Below are 15,400 nucleotides of genomic sequence, written 5' to 3' on the forward strand. Positions count from 1 at the left end.
AACCTAGGTTGGCTAACATCTAATAGTCTAACATCAAGATAGATCTGTCTCTAATACCATGTTTAAGAAATTGGACCTTGTTTCTATCTCAAATGAAAGGCTAACTTAATTTGTGAGGAGCCAAAGACCATATAAGGAAACTACAGTCCGCACACTTAGTTTTTAACATATAGAAGCTTACAAGAAAGTTCTGTAAAAGGAGCTTCACCTTTTTCTCAAGTTCCCCCACATAATCTTTAAAAAGGTCCTCATGGTCTTTAGCTCACTCAACAGCTTTAAAACGTTCATCATGTTTGAATATGGAGATTGCCTTACTGAATAATCAATAGCAAATAGTTAGTGGATCAAATGGAACTTACACAAGTAATGGATCAACTTCAAGGTACCAAAACACATACAAACAATGACCAAGATTAGAAAACAAGCAGCAGACAACTTAACTTTACAAGTGAAATAAAAACCTCCATCCTGACGATGGTGACAGCTCCTTGCAATCTTGTAAGATTGAGAACAACAGACATTGTTGTGAAAACTACCACTTATTCTTTTGAACAAGTCAAATACCAGTCTCTAACACATCATGAATATTATGATAATATCTTTTTATTTTTGAAACTGGTAATGTGAATATCATGATATATCAAATGGAAGACACCCACAAAAGAAAATTTCGCTTACTTCTAATATTATCCTGAAATCTTCCCGAGTTTTTTTCTGTTTAACACGCCTCTCTTCAGCTTCCAGTTTTTTCTTTTGGCTCAGATACTGGAACAGACACACAACTTCAAAATGATCACTATAGACCTTGGGTGTGTTTGGTATGAATGAAAATTTTTTCCAAGAAAACAAGTTGGTTTCTTACTTGTTTTCTTATGTTTAGTTGATGAAAGGAAAACATTTTTCATAAAATGTTTTCTAGTGTTTGGTTGGTGAATAAAAAAATATTTTTTAGTAAATACATTTGAGACTTGTATAAACATTTTAACTTAAGAGTAAGATTGAAAGAGAGTTTTGAAAAATGTTTTTCCTACTTTTTGAAGGGAATTCATTTTCCTTAAATTTAAGGAAAATAAGTTGATTTGGAAAATATTTTCCAAAATATTTAAGTCAACCAAACATGAAAAAATTGGATATCAAACACAATCTATCTTTTTGCAATACGATATGCTGAAACATTGAAGCAGCAATTAACCCATTCCAATGCCGACTTGGAGAGATACCTCATTAAAAGCTTGCTTCCGCTCACAAAGGGATTTTAGAGCACCATATCTCTGGTCATTAATTACTGCTCTCATGGCCTGACAAATACAATTCATGTCAAATGATCTCCCTCAATTGTTTGGTATGCACAAAACAGTCAAGTAATAAACCTGATCCCACGTGCAATCAGACCCAATATTTGCAGATTCCAAAAGAGTTTTGAATGCACTCTTTGCCTCCTAAATAAAATCAGATTCTTAAAATAAAAATAAGAGAAATTTTGAGAACATACATAAAACAGGACAAAAAGCAATAATCAACTATACCACTTTGCTCTCATTAACAAATGGTCGCAGCTCGACTGTTTTCTCATCTAATGGAGTAGCACCTCCGATTTTAGTTATTGTAGCATCTTTCTTGACATTCTGCATTTTAGGCAAAACATCAAGCACAAAGGACAAAAGCAAACCTCATTGGAATTTAGAGCATATTCTTCACCTGTTAGCAGTTGACTAACAACTGCACTACACAATTGTTGGATCAACATCCAGCATAGAAGCTACAAAAAGCTTTCTTGGTGTCTTAACCAGTAACAAGTAGTAATTAACTAATCGCATAAGTATTTCAGAAGGAAAAAGTACCTCTCTATTCTCCAAAGAAAATCCCTTTAAAGCACGGAATAAACCCATCTTGGATTTAAATCTAACATCACCTTGACTTCATCAGGAATTCTCCATTTGGACGTTCTAGTAACCTTTTTGTAGTAATACCTACAGAAAACAAACAAAGCAATCAGCATTATGCACAAGTAACACACAAAAGTACCCACTGTAGAAGAACAATTGGAAAGAGGCCAAGAAAATATATAAGTTACACACTTTCTTCCCTCGGGACTTGTAAATTCTCTCAAGTTAGTTGATGTGTTTGCCCTCTGTCCTAATGAAGATAGCATGAAAGCAGGTCAATTAAAAAAATAGAACATAAACAGTACCCTGAGAGTAGAAATCAGTAACTTCCAGCAGTACAATACTGGATGGAAGTGTTAGAATATGAATGATATAATGTCCCACATGGAAAAGGACTAGAATGTACTGTGTAGAATATAACTACAAGAAGGGTGGAAGCATTGCCAAGCTGCAACAGAGCTACAGCTATCCAAGGGTGATCAACTGAACAACATTCACCTGATAATCGCATTTTGTATATATATATATATATATATATATATATATATATATAGGTCAAATTCTGTCGTTTCTGAGTATTTTTTTAATGAACACCCTTGCCAAAAAAAACAAGACTGAGTGTGACAGTAAGGGTGTTCAAATCCTGCACTAAGGTTCTAAGTTCCATACTCAACATATTCCCCCCCATAATTTTTTTTCCATTTGGACACGTTTGAAACTCATAAACTACAGTTATGCTTTTTTTTTTATGAATCAATTTCGGAACATGCGTTTTTTGTCCCAATTAGCTCTTGCAAAAGAGGTAGTAACTAGCATGCCATGTATAAGAATTTTGTTAAAATAAACTTAAAGGTAAATTTATAAAGCGGTTGTTATACTAGCTATCTTGCATGGGGCAGAGTGTTTGGCTGGTCAAGAGCTCGCATGTTCGAAAGATAAACGTAGCAGAAATGAGGATGTTGAGATTGGTGTGTGGGCATACTAGGAGAGATAAAATAAGGAACAAAGATATGCGAGAAAAAGTGATAGTGCTCTCTGTGGTGGACAATTGACAAGAAGACTAGAGGGTTGGGGATAAAGAACTTAAAAGTTCAAAGTAAGGCTCTCGTGATGAAATGGTTGTGGAAATATGCAAACAATAACCAGCTTCTATGGAGGAAAGTGATTAGGGCTAAATATCCTGAAGAAGATAGATGGATGTCTAAAGAAGTGACCATACCATACGGGGTTAGCCTCTAGAGATCTATTAGACACTAGTGGAATGAAGTTAAAAACAACTCAAAGGTTAAAGTGATGGATGGAAACAAGACTAGGTTTTGAATGGATAATTGACATGAGGATGGAATATGGAAGTGATTTTTCCAGATATCTACAACTTGGTATTGTTTCAGTAGAGGACTATAGCAGAATTATGGACACCACATTAGTGGAACTTCAATTTCAAAGGCAACTTAATGACCGGGAGGTAATGAGGGTAGTTGAATTTTTTAATACCGTGAACTTATTCAATGGACTGCAGACAGTGAAGGACGTACTATGGTGGATGGGAAATGAAAAAGAATGTTTAGTGTCAACAAAGCCTACAAGATGATGAACCAAATAAATCACCCGGATCCAAGATGTCCATGGAAGCAAATATGGAAAAGTAGGATACCTCACACAGTGTCGTGCTTTGTCTTTTTCTAGTTACTGACCAAGGAAGTAGTTCTTACACAAGATAATGTCATGAAGAAAGGGAAAACCTTGTGCTCCAGATGTTTCCTCTGTGGAGAAACTTTAGAGACGGTTAACCATGTATTTCTACATTGTAAGTACACCCAACAACTTTGGAGAATCATCTTAAGACTAAAAGGCATTTCTAGGACAATGCCTAGGAAAGTATCCGAGACTTTAATTTGCTGGGAGAAGCAGGTGTACATGCGAAGGACAGAGGTAGATGGAGAATTATCCCTGGTGCTATATGGTGGGATATATGGAAAGAAAGGAATTCTAGATGTTTTGAGAGCATAGAGAATAGTGTGCAGAAGGTTAAACTCAACTGCATTTTTCTTTTATGTTTTTGGTGTAATCAACTATACTCTAATGATACTGCCTCGATAATTGATGTTCTAGACTAAATTTAGATATAGAAAAGTCGATTTAGGAGTACTCTTGAACATAAAGGTTTCAGTAAAACCCATGTACTGTGTGATATAATACAAAGTTACCAAGCTCAAAAAAAAAGATAATAATTTTTCAAGTACTAAAAGTTTATAAAATAACAAATAAAGCAACTAAATCTGAGTTCAAATTGGGTGGGTTGGGTTATGACCCGCATTTTAGAGCATTTCAACCCAACCCATTTCAGCCCAAGTAGTTTCAGGGAGGGTTAATAACCCGCCCATTTATTAACTCAGAACTCTTTGATCCGCCCAAATCTAGTCAAACCCGCCCATTCGATACCTTTAGTTTAATAGAAGTAAAGTGGACCATGCCAGAACACATACCAGATCTATTGAGTTGAAGTAAAGTGAACTATCAAATGAAACAACAACAATCTATTGAGCTGTTGGATTAGAGGGGATTAGCAAGAGTTAGAAGAAATGGAGGAGAACAATCCTTCCTTGTATTTGATGGACTGTATGGAGTGAGAAAAGTTGAAGGTATTTTGAAGATAAATATAATTCCATTCAGAAAGTTAAATGGAATAGCATAGTAGATTTTTGTTTTTTTTTTTAAGGGCCAATGTGTACAGGATGCATAACAGGTAGTAGATCTCTTCGAATCCTCACACTATTTTCATTATTTTTCATTTCTTTTGGACTGCTAGCATAACCTTAATGCTGGCAAATACAAAGTAATATCTCCGGAAAAAAAACTGTTTATCTCAAAAAGAAAAGAATAAAAATGTTCAAACTTCCTTACAGCTCCAGTTGTTGGTCCCTTAATACTTGTCCCTCACAACCAGCAAAACTTTCTTTGATAACCGTCATGTTTGGGCTAGCTTGCACCTTGACTATTTACACTAGGTACTGCTACCTCCCACCAGCACAGATACTGGGTAACTCTGTCCATCAAGGCTTGGACAGACGGTAAGAAATCACCTAGTGTTTTTATCTCTGTTGGAAACTAAACCTGAGACCTCATGGTTCTCAATCTACTTCATTGACCACTAGGTCACACTCTTGGGTGCAAGTGTGCAACCAGCCAAACTATTATTCTGTAAACCAGAATGAGAAGTGTGAACTGTAATATTATATCAAGTTTCCTCTCTCCATATCTCCATAGACTTACAATAACATTACATTAATCAGAAAGTAAATAAAATTGTTTAAAATAGACCAAATATAATCCTGTCGTGTATGCTTAAACACATTTTTTAGAACAATAGTGTTAAATATAAAATCTTTTAGAACTATATTGGAAATAAAAGGTCAATGCAAATCCCAAATGAAGCCTACATAGTATAGTAAGATCGAGGAAATCTGCTCGCTAAACAAACTTTCAACAGAAATCACATATACTTAGGAAAGAAAAAGTGGTTCTACAAAGCTTCATAGAAAAAGAATTGTGTACTTCTTTTTTCATTGATAAACACAAGAAACTGGATAAAACTACCTATAAAAATCTCTATGACACGAGACCTCACCTCCATTTCTGTCATCAGCTCTCGAGGTTTCTCCCAGGTTGAGATTCTTGTCCTTCTTTTATAATAGTATCTAAAAATCAATTCAAGAATTGTAAGAATGTTATTAATTGGTTGGAGTAATAAAGCCATAGGAAATATGACAACATTAGCAACCATAATTGGCCTACTGATCATCAAAAGATACTGAAAATAGCAATACCTACTAGCATTTAGCCATATATAAAATATGTATGATAATAGAGAAATAGGGTCAAAATGAAGTTATTGGTAGAGGTGTATCAAGTTCTTCTGATCAACAGTCAGGTAGAATTTGGTAGCGGTGAACGGCAGCCCATATGATAACTTTGACAAAGAGGACTGAAACATAGGGGCCTATTATCTCCAGTGCTAATGGAAGCAGAATGATGTACAAAGCACTAGATGTGGATACTTGAGGGATTTCTTGGCAGTGATGGGGGCCAACATATCCACCACTTGTTCATAGACAAGACATTAAGTGTTTGTGATGCAGATATTAACTTATTCATATGAGTAACCTATGTGAATATAATCCAAAAGCAAGAATTCCAGAAAGCCAAATCCGCATGCTCTTTTTTCTTTCTGGAGAACACAAAGTGGTGAAAAGATTGGATCTAAATGAAAATGATATTTTTGCAGAGCTCCTTTTCTTGTATACCGCAGTTTTACACCTTTTTTATTCACTGGAATCTTAATTTGCTTACAAAAAACTATCATAGAATTCAAATGTTGACTCTCTCAGTCAACACACACACCCATTAACCCATTAACTTAAGCATGTTACTTGTTAACAATATTTATGCAAAACGGGTACAATAAAACACATTGAATTCTCACAGGAACAACCAAGGAAGCTGCTAATTCTCCAGTCTTCTGCATAGTTGTCATAGAATTCACATTATGATTACTTATTGGCATCCAGGGTTGTACCGCTGATGGAAACCTATGATCATTTATCTGTGTTTGATACTAGGAGCCAGAAGAATCTACATTTACCTGCTGTTAAAGATGATAACAAAATGTATTTCATCAATATATGAATGAAACATTGGAAACTGATTGACAATAACCATAAAAGATCTTCCCAAGGCCTTAAATTATATGAAGAAGAAAGAGGTAAATTTGGGCCACCAGAACCAGGCATGTGGTTATTTGACATTGGAAGATTTCGCTGAAAATCATGGGGAATAGGTGGTCTCTAAGGCATACTATGCATTCCTACTACAGGTCTACCAGTAACCTATTGCATAGGTTGAGGAAATTAGATTTGAGAAGGTTGAGACATCGCAACATTTGCATGTCCAAGTGGTAGAAATTGTTGAGATGACCCGGAACCATAAGGTTGTGCCTGTGGGCTGGAAGCATATGCTGGAATAGCTAAAGATGTGGGGAAAATAGTTATCATAATGTCTCTACATTCAAAAGTCATTTATCCCTCCCCCAAACCTCCACAACTTTACCTACAGTGACATGGATGGAATAGTACCATGAACAGGACCAGCCAGAGGAAGTATAGGAGGCTTCTCAACTAATATCCATGCAAGGAAGAACGGATGAAATCAGAATATAGCTACTTTTCAATCATATTTAGTTAATTTTCCAATCAATGTTGAAATCTTGTATCCATGCGCAACTCCCTAAATTAATTTGAAGGACAGGGCAAGAATTTTGAAGCCAAACCACATAGTAACATGAAACCCTTTTCTTTATCTAATAAATAGAAAGCTTGAAACGAGAATAAAGAGAGATAGGAAATAGATGACCTATCACAGCGTTAGACGAGAATGGACAAAATGATAAGCATCTTTACCTTATGGCTTGGGTTCAACAGCTACTGATGGCCTAAGTATCTTTTCTTCGAGTGTAAAGAAGCACGTCTGTTAATGCAAAACCATGATCATGGAACTGAAACGTGAGGTATGAGTAGGTATTAGGATAACTAAAAAATACTGAGACCGAAATGGGTTGAGCCTCACTCTTACCTTCTGATGTTCTATGTCATACTAACATCACTACTAGAATCTGAAAGCCTGACTTGGTTATTCTCTCTATCATCTCCCCCTTAGCTTCAAGCCATCATATTAAGTTTGGGAGATCCCTTACTAGACTTTAAACTGAAGTCACTCACTGCACTCTGGGGTCTGGGAAACTACTATGCACGCATATCATGGCACTTAACCCGAATGACTACACCTGAAAGTGGAAAACCCACTGTTAATACTACCTTCTGAGATACATTTTATCATTCTATAGACCCAGTAGTCATCATATAATACTTGCATACTTACTAACTTCGGGTCTTCATGGGTATCCCCAGAGTCGGAGTGCATACCCTCTCGTTCTTTAACTCTTATTTCTATTAGTTCAACCTTCAAAAACTCAAACTTAGAATCTAGCACTCAACATGGATATCACCAAGCCTTCAATGAATCATACTACTTCCGACATAGCCTACCAATATCGCGACTCCAAACTTAAATCTCTCTACTATGAGAATCAAGATCATATAAAAAGGCTCAACACTATCAATCAAAACTTCTTAACTTAGCTATTTAGAACACCATATACCATCTAACCAGCCTTTCTCCACCTAGCAACTCAATGGTACCACTCGTCACACAAAACGTGTAATAGTCTTAGAAAATACCGCAACCTCAGATCACCTTGGGCATACTTCTACATTATATATACAACATCATACTTCACTACGAATCAAATAAACTTAAGCTCTTGCATATATCATTCAAGACTATTAGATTACTTCCATAAAACTAGTATCACTAACCAAGAAATCATCACATCCACCTTCATGGACATCAATTGTTCAAAACTTAATGTCTAGTGCTAAATATGATTTTACAACCCAACCTTACACATGATTCTCACTTGGATACCATGAAATAGACATCAAGAAACACTAGTACACTAGAACTTCCAAACAAAAAATAATTGATCTTGACCTTATGGTGTTCCTTATCATAACTCATTAGCACGTACTATTTTAACACATCAAGCCTACTAAGAATACACATCTTACTCTGTATAAATAAAATCAAAGTCAAACACTTCCTCCACGGACTACCATACCATCCACACATGCTACTAGTTACCACATTAGTCTATTTCCATAAGGGGGTAAATCATTCTCGAACATCGGTTATTCAACTAAAATATTCATTTACAAAAAGTCACCCTCGCTCTGACTTCTAACTTTGTGACTTCACATCACCAACTTCTTGGTCTAATTTCACTACCAATAGGTCATGACAACAACACTTTAACGCATACTACTATTCGAGTGGAAATACAGTTCAAACATTCTACTACACATCATCCCCCCCCCCCCTTTAAGTAAGACATTTGTAACATAAATTTAAAGGGGACTAAATGCAATTAATACCTCAAGATGAAAGGCAAGATTCCATCAGAATCAATGTTTACATCGGAATCAATACACATTGAAGCACTAATGGACTCTTCTGAAGTCCTTGCACAAATTTTAACTCTTATATGGTTCAATCAGAAAGGACCATACCATTTAGATTCTAAACTTCTGCACTTGAATCACCTCAATAATGAGACATATCTGAGGACATTAGAGTAAGGAAAGAATTTGGGATGACTTTTTTTTTACTTTCGTATGGGCGACACCATAGCACGAATTAGAGTATGAAAGAGAAACATTCTAACTCTATTGCACGAACTAGAAAGAGAGATATTCCTAAACGCCTACTAGCCTCTTGCTTATAAGTGTGGCGCATTATACACCCATAAACAAGACTCTACCCGACGCGATTTCACAGACACCCTGGGACCATGAACCGTGCTTTGATACCATGTTGTCATGACCCGAACTGGGGCCCTGGCCGTGACAAGCATTCCGAACCATGAAGGCCCAAAACACCCCTATCTATCTGGCAATCATGCACATAATTCATATGATAATAAGATATGCAGAAGATACACAATATTATGAAAAACATGGTCATAAATCAAATGAAATCAACAAAGGGGAAATGATGTCCCACAACATATATCGACATCTGAACAATCGTCTATGAAATCTCTAAAACATGACTGAAATAAATTACTGTCTGAAAACTGGGACAAGGCCCCCAGTAGACCCAAAACTACTAAATGATAAATGAATTGACAGACATCAGGCCTTCCAAAATATAGAAGGCTCACCACTTGATTCTACAAATCTGTCGGAAGAGATCTATTAGTTATCTGGACCCCTAAACTATGCCTCCAAACCTGGGAGGGAAGTGGGTCAATACAAAAGTACTAGTACATAGAGAAACCAAAAAAAATATAATATTTCTTTCCAAATATAGGTGACAGCCATTATAAAGCAGTTCCATATCAAATCATTTGAAAACACATAGGCATAATGTAATAATTTTCAACAATAATGTAATGCAGCTGAGCTAGGTACAATACCCTACATATAATATTTAAACCAACTATCAAATCTTGGTTGCCGCCAAGATCAGAGTATAAGTGAGGGGAAGACACACAAGATCACACAGCAGGATGTCTCGACCCAATAAAGTATAGTAGTGCCCAAGATCACTTAGCCTGGGCTCTTAACCATAGTCCCAATTTTGGAATGACATAAAGTCAAGTACACAAGATCACTTAGCCTGGTACCAAATCCCCATGTCAGCAAACACGGTTTCCAGCGATGAGACTTTACACTCAAACACCTTCTTCGGGCATTCACCTATCTCATGTAAAATCAATGCATCAAACTCCATTTAATTCAATCACATATCTTATTCTGTAGGGTATCGTCATACCCGACTTGGAAGCCATCAATATCACATCATTCTTTCATGCAACCATTATATTCATCATATTTCAACATAACAACCCTCTCGTTGCAAGTCAAAACCATGACCATTTTCAAAAAATTCATGTCATGCTTGTCAAGATGATTTCAAACATTTCACATCATTTGATAATTTAAAACGAGATCATATAAAAGAGGGATTTCATATAATTCATGCTCTCAAGTTAACATCTTTTCGGAATACATGCATATACATATATAATATATCAAACCACTTTGGGAATAGGCCTAAAGACCAAATCAATATATAAAACGTTCAAAACGGGATTATATTCATAATTTCAAAACCCCCATTTTTAAAACATGAATTTTTAAGCCCATGAGATTTTTGAGATAACCCCACGTACCTCTATATGTGAAGATGATAGGTGCTTCTTGAAGCCTACGTTCTGGGGATTCCAAATATGCAATTAGTTTCAAAAACTCATGGTTGAATCTTGAGTTGCTTGGATTTTTATTTTGAAACCCTAAGGAGAGTTCTTGAGCAATTTTGATGAATGAAGGTGTATTTTGGGGTATTTTGGGTGAGTGAGTCCTCACCTGAGCGATTTCAATCACCTAGCAGGCCTTTTATTTGGTAGGTAACATCGCCAAAGCGTATCATCAGATTTGACTCCGAAGGAAGGAACTCGAAGTGAAAGGGCACCGTCTTATGCAAGGCAACGATAGTTGGCCCTCTATCATTTTCTATCTGGTAGACTTGGTAAAAGGGCCCCGACTTATTTCCAGAATTTGAGTTCGACCGCAGATTCCCCTTTTTGGGGATCAAGTTCCTTGCCAACTGCCACTTATCGACTCCGATCTCTTTTCATTTGTTTTGGATATTACCAAACCTAGCCTAGCCTTGCACAATTTTGATTAGGTTTGACGTGTGAATGTCACTTGCCATGACATGAAAATTATAACCAATCATAAACATGTCATTCAAGAAAAAAAGAATCATTTTTTTTTATGTATGATAGACAAACATTATCTAAATTATCTTCAATCGTCTCGAGACCCATAAAAAAAATATGTATTTAATTACTATTAAGTTATCTTTTCACATTGCATCTCACAAAATTATGAAACTTTAAAACTGCAGAAAATTATGAAAGTTTAAAACTGCAACGAAACAAATATTTGCATGAATCGATAATTTTCGCATACTAAATGATCATAGCTCGATATTACCATTATTTTGCACAACAATAAAATTGGTCGAAGCAAACATGATTTATTAGTTTACAAGATCAGTTTATTGACTTTGCCTCCAATACATCTTTTATCATATGATCTACAAGAGTAGATACGTTTATTACCAAACTACAAATACAAATTCTAACGTTTGAAGGAAGCAGGGGTGACTCAAGGGTGAGGCTAGTAAAAAGCCTTTGTTTTAGGGCCCCAAAATCTCAAGGCCTCAAAAAAATTAATTGTTAATTTTATAATTTTATTTTATTTTTGACAATATTGAATATAGTAAAAAAAAAAAAAAAACTATAATCATTCAATAGAAATATTTTGAAACTTAAACTACCCAAATCTTTATAATAATAAATAATATGTTTATAATAACATCCAAGGTAATGTATTGAAAATACATAGCTATCGTATTATTAACTTGAATCAATCATTACTATTATAAATAATAATATTACTATGTGAAATATAGCTTTAGGCCACTAATTTATAATAATATTACTATGTGAAATATAGCTTTAGGCCACTAATTTGTCTTTGAAAGGAAGATCTTCCTATTTATAATTTTAACCCAATATCTCTCGTATAGGCTTCTTTGATTCACATTTTTCTATACATAAAACTAAACACGAACTTTTGTTTTCCTTTTGTATTCGTTCTAACATGTGAACCACTTCTCTCATCTCTGGCTTCCTTTTGTATTCGTTCTAACATGTGAATCACTTCTCTCATCTCTGGCCTATTTTGTGATTTTATATCCCAACATTTCTTCATTATATCTGATAATATTGTTGGACACGATTTTAGAATATCAAGCCTTTGATTTTTGAAAATTTGATGTGAAATTTTACTACGACAAATGTGTTCAGGACACGAGTACATTTCCCATAAACAAATTGCAAAGCCGTAGAAATCACAGTTCTGGTATCACTCAAAAACTCAGGAGCTAAAATAAATAATTAAGTAAAGTTAATTTTGAAATATTTATTTTATTTTTATTTTTATTCTAATTTTTAAAATAAATATATGTATTTTCCTTTTATAAATTTTAACAAATAAACTAATAGTTTTAGAATTATTTTATTATATTTGTTTTTGCCTATTTATAAATTTTTATTATATTTTGTTAAATATAAAATTAATTAAATATTATTATATTTATTATATTATTATTTTATTTATTATTATTATTATTATTACTAATATTTTTTATATATATAGAAAATAAAAATAAACATTTTAAAAAATATATAATAAAAAAAAAGAACGGAAATTTTTTTTTTGAATTTTAATTCTCCACCCAAATAACCTCGCCGGCCCACACTCCCCGCTCCTCAGCCTGCCTAGGAACCCCCAATAGCCATGTAGCTGATTGTGTCTGATGTTCCAAACATAGGCTAATACAAGAGAGAAAAACTTACTAGAAATAGAGATACCAAAATCGATTATCTTGATTCTTCCACTTTTGTCAAGAAGTAAATTCTCAGTCTTCCCATCTCTATGCGCAATCTTCTCGGAATGAAGATAACATAAACCATTACCAATGTCTAGTGCAAGTTGAATAAGAGTATTCAAAACGGCTTCTTCTTCATTGAGCGTTTGGAAAGATAGGATATAAGAGTAGCAACATATTCTACAACAATGCGCGTTTGGAAAGATAGGATATAAGAGTAGCAACATATTCTACAACAATGCAACATACATCTATGGGTAGCACAAAACCTTTTTGACATTTCATTTTTTATCTCTGACGTATTGTTCTTCTTTATAGCCGAATGAACTTTGCTATATTTGAGTTCTTCTTTATAGCCCAATGAACTTTGCAATATTTGAGTGTTGAAGAGTGCACCAAATAGAAACTTCCTGCATGAACACCTCTTCCGTTAATTTCGTTCTTCCTTCTGTTGGATTCTTTTTTCCGTCTCTCACATCAAATATTTTAACTGCAACCTTTTTTCCATCGTAAATACCTTCGTACACCGATGCGAACCTCCAAAGCGAATGAGCTTACTGACCGTGAGTTTTCGAGCATCCAGTTCCCATTTTTCTTTCTTCATATTATCTTCCGGAAAAACTTTGTTCATGACTTCAGTATTGTATTGTAACTACTAACCCCAAATAAAAACCCTATTTATAAAAACCCTATTTACGATCTAATGTGGTAGTAATAAAGAAACTTATTAGTACTTGTAATAATGAAGAAAGCAACTAATAAGCTCCGACTATTATATAAGAAAATAAAATAAGGATTTGGCCTTAGCTATTCTCCTATTTTGTATGGGAATAGGAGCACTTCCGAAGTTTTCAAAATAAACAATTTTTTTCGTAAATATTAAGCTTTCTCCAATTTTGTATTGGAAAAGGTTTAGGAAAGTTTCTTAAAACATTAATTAAGGATTACTTAAGTTATAAAATCTTACATTTTATCTAAAATCTATAATCTACATCTATAATCTATATAGGAGTATAATATACTATAAGTGTGAAGAGTCTTAAAAATATCTTTTGAACTTTTTATCCTTCGTTAAAAGTCTTTATTTTAGACAAATCGTCTTTTTACTATTTTTTCTTAATATTTAAGAGTTGAAAATTAATTAAATCTATATATGGTAAAACCTTTCCTTTTAGAAATTATCAGAATTAATGATGTTAAATACCTATTTTAACAATACAAAGAGTCCTAATATCTATAATCTTAAACCTAATCCAAGAAAAAGACTAAAGAACGTTACAAGTATCAATTAATTGGTAATAAAAGAATTTCAAACTTAGAAATTTCTTTGGGCATAAAAAAGATATAATACGAAAAGAATTTAAAAAAAAAAAAGATTAAAATTGAATTTTATTGTCGACATACATATGACCAAAAATAAAAAAGAGGCAGTTTTTTTTTTTCAAGAATTAGTGTTGGTAGATTTTCTTTTTTCGATATCAATATTTATACTATATTAAAAGTGAAAGGATCTTAGAAATATTGTTTGATTTTTTACGAATTTTTTTCGTCTTATGATTCCAAACTTTACCATTAACTGTTGTATGTGAAATATTTGATTGTGGGGATATTCAGAGGAAGATGTTCAAAAAAGGAAAAACTTGCGTAGAATTTATTTTATCACCTCATTTATAGAAGGAATGTGCATCATAAGTGTGTTTAGTGTAGCTAAAATGAACGAATTGATTAGGCACTAAAAAAATATATATATTTCTTATGACAATTTTTGTGCCGGCATCAGATGTGGATAAAATTTTATAATAACAACAACTGTTTACAATTATTAGCTTTTGTATGACGCTCTTTTTCTTTATTGTACGTAGTAGTTAAATAATATTGATAAGCTAATGCAAGTGAGGTGTTAGGTGTTTCTAGGGGCCGGGCCGGGCACCATCGGGGGGATTGGTGGTGGAATGAAGAGGTGGAGAAGAAAGTGGGGAACAAGAAAGGGGCGTATGCTAAGTTGGTGGAGAGTAAGGACGAAGAGGAGAAGCGGGTAAACAGGAAAGAGTACAAGCTAGCAAGGAAGGAGGCTAAGTCAGCAGTCACGGCAGCTAAGACGGCTGCTTTTGAGAGCTTGTACGCAGGGCTACAGGGGAAAGGAGGGGAGAAAAAGTTGTTTAGACTCACTAAGGCTAGGGAGAGGAAGGGTCGTGACCTCGATCAGGTGAGGTGCATTAAGGGGGAGGACGGTAGAGTGTTGGTGGAGGACGGCCACATTAAGAATAGATGGCAGTCGTACTTTCATAGGCTCTTGAATGACGAAGGGGATAGATAGAGCTATTGTGTTAGGGAAACTGGAGCACTCAGAGGAGTGTCGGGATTTTAGCTATTGTAGA

The 15,400-nt window shown here is 34.5% G+C and overlaps 1 pseudogene; it reads right to left on the reverse strand.

Annotated features, from left to right (window-relative positions):
* The window catches only part of LOC107879299, a 38,027-nt pseudogene extending 24,374 nt beyond the window's left edge, over positions 1-13,653 (reverse strand).
* Positions 13,654-15,400: the final 1,747 nt, after the last annotated feature.

This window comes from Capsicum annuum, chromosome 8 (genome assembly GCF_002878395.1).
Source record: "Capsicum annuum cultivar UCD-10X-F1 chromosome 8, UCD10Xv1.1, whole genome shotgun sequence".
In the NCBI taxonomy this organism is placed as follows: domain Eukaryota; kingdom Viridiplantae; phylum Streptophyta; class Magnoliopsida; order Solanales; family Solanaceae; genus Capsicum; species Capsicum annuum.